Source organism: Nannospalax galili, unplaced genomic scaffold (assembly GCF_000622305.1).
Source record: "Nannospalax galili isolate Female #2095 unplaced genomic scaffold, S.galili_v1.0 scaffold989, whole genome shotgun sequence".
Lineage (NCBI taxonomy): Eukaryota > Metazoa > Chordata > Mammalia > Rodentia > Spalacidae > Nannospalax > Nannospalax galili.
Genome location: NW_008359507.1, coordinates 392,979 through 395,848, shown reverse-complemented (window position 1 = coordinate 395,848; position 2,870 = coordinate 392,979). Strand labels below are relative to the sequence as shown.

The window sequence follows — 2,870 nt, the reverse complement described above, 5'->3', positions numbered from 1 at the left end:
TTTTTCTATCTCTGCCTTAAGATCTCCAGATTTCAGAAGGTCAATACTAAGTGTTCTATTTGTCATAACAATCCAGACATTCCAGAAAATGCTAAAGGCAGAGCCAAGTCTGAAATTATTAAGGCCACAAAATAGATGATATTCAATAAGTGATTCCATATGGAAAGGGATGAGAATTGCTGACATGGACCATAGGGCGGTGCATGACCACAAGAAAACATTTTCTCAAGAATGTCTGGATTGTTATGGCTGAAACAGATGCAGATGTAGGTGCAACGGGTCAAGCTGACCCTCCATCTACTACCCTGCTCTTGTGTCCAAGAGCCAAACTCAGTGAGTCTGGGAATATTCTAGAAAACTCCTGTATCTTCCCTGACTTTAACTGGTCTTTGACTTCCTTATATTGAGGTAACTTTTGATAATGATGCTACTGATATATCCTCATCAGAAAAAAAAGTGGAGAAAAGTCAAAATTAAGAAAGTTATCATAGTTACTTACATAAGAGCAGTAAAGAACTGACAATTTCTGTCCAGGCTGTCTAGGATTTTCATGTCCTCTGACGTCAACTGGAAATCAAAAACCTGCCATACAAGTAGAAATGTGAGTTTAAAAAATTTTATCTAGGGAGAATATTTGCCAGTCTGGTAAAATGATAATACTTAAAATGTCTGAGAAGTTCCCAAATGCTCTTAAAGGCACCAAGAAAAATATTCAAGTGTATAATGAATACCAGATTAAAAAATGAATGGAAATACATAGACTGTGTTGAATCTTCACAGCACTGTAGACAAAAGATTGCAATTAAAAAAAGCTGAAGAAGAAACAAAGTTAGCACGATTAAAATAAGATAGTATCATCTACTTAGAAGATCTAGAGAAATGCAGAGACAAGTCTTTGAAATACATCATTCAGCACTTTTCATGGATACAGCTGCATTCTTATATCTTATCCCTGAGGAGTTAGAATGTGAAAAACTCCCATTTCAATATTAGTTACTGGAATCTCAGAAATACTAATGATGCCATGTTCCAAGAACTCAGAAACTGGCTTCAAGAGGAATCATTGCTTAAAACTCTGGAGAGTTTAATCATGAAAAAAAATGACAATTAATTACTAGAATATTAACACATGGATACAACAATATTCCTTAGCAGTATTCTAAAAATGATATAGAGAAATAATAAATATATCAATAATTTAAAAACTGATTAAGGTAAGGGATACATATTAATATAATTTATTAATATTTTGTACATTTGAAAATCCTCAAAACAAAAATGAAAACATTTATCAAAACCTGCCAGAATTATGCTTTTATGAATATGGATATCAAAACACAAAATTATTAATAAATTTGAAAAATGTACTGAAATATATTAAAAGATCTTTTAAATAATTGGAAATACTGTTGACTGTGGGTTGGAAACTTCATTATCAAAAAGTGAGTTGCTTCCAAAATGAACAGCATTATCACACTGTCAAACAAATGCTTACGTATTTACTATGGTGCAAGTCTTCAAAATAATCCTAAATTTCCTACAACAGAAAATCCAGTCAAGAATAGCCAAGAGAAGTGGTGATGTTGTCTCAGTTTTGTAATCCTAGCACACAAGAGGCTAAGTCAGGAGAATCACCATTAGTTCAAGGCTACCCTAGGCTACAGAGTGAATTTCAGGTCAGTCTGGGATACAGAATGAGACCTTGTCTCAAAAAAAAAAAAAAAAAGCAAAACAATAGCAACAAATAATCAAGATATTCTAAATAAGATAGTGAGTTGGGAGAATTGACAATCTGGGCAAGAAAAGTTTTACAATATAATTAGCACAGGAATATGTAAATAAGTTAATTGGTAATGCCACTGTTTCCTCTGGGAGCAAGCAGGGCTATGGTGCATCTGCTAATGACAATGACCCCAGTAGTCAGCAAGTGTTACCACTGAGCAGCACCTCATAAAGGATTGTTTGATAGAGATACTAGAGGCTGATATACAAGATAATAAGCTTTGACAACACTAATTTAAAAATGCAAATCAGTCATTATTTTCACCCAGATTAACAAAGATGAAAACATTTAGTGAGTATTAAGAAACAGGTGAATCTCTGTGAGACCGAGGCCAGCATGGTCTACATAATGAGTTACTAAGTGAAGTAACACAGACTCAGAAAAAGAAACAAACAACGTATGTTCTCCCTCATATGTGGCTCCTAGCAGCAAATCCTTTTAAATTTCAGGTCCTTTTAATAAGATGATGCTATATAGCAGTCCCTTCTGCATGAAATAACTACCATCATCACGACTTCAGCTGAGCCTGATCACTAAACATCATCACAATTGGGCTTGTTGACAGTTTTGCTCATTCATTAAAAGAGGGCCAAGCAGGGTCATTGGACCCTCACAGGAGTATCCAGCCACTCTTCACAGACAACTGTATGTAATTTGGCCCTAATCACACATGGTCGACTGGATTTGGGGAGGGCTAAAGTATATAATCTGAAGAAGGCTAGGAAGAGAAGGCATAACCCATGCTGGGTAAAGGCTTTCCAGTGTGCATACCCTCAGGTCATACATATACCTCAGCAACCCCTCAGTTATCTTGGTAAGTAATTTTTTCCCTGGTAAAACTTTAATCAAACATTGGCTCAACACTAGAACCTTAAAAGGGAATAAGCATTGTTTAGCATCTGCAGGAAAAGAATTCTCACAACAGATGGGAAATTTATTTGTTAATGCTATTATGTCTCATAATTATTTAAAAAAAAGAAAATGAAAATGTAAAAGATGTTAAAAGGATATGGGAAATGGAGATATTTTCCAAAATAGACAGAAAAAAATGAGAAAGCCTAAGCAAGTGATGAAGGTCTGTGTAGGT

General features: G+C 34.8%; 1 pseudogene; it reads right to left on the bottom strand.

The window, feature by feature from the left end:
• LOC103725888 overlaps positions 1-2,870 on the bottom strand; it is a 32,641-nt pseudogene that overhangs the window by 2,355 nt on the left and 27,416 nt on the right.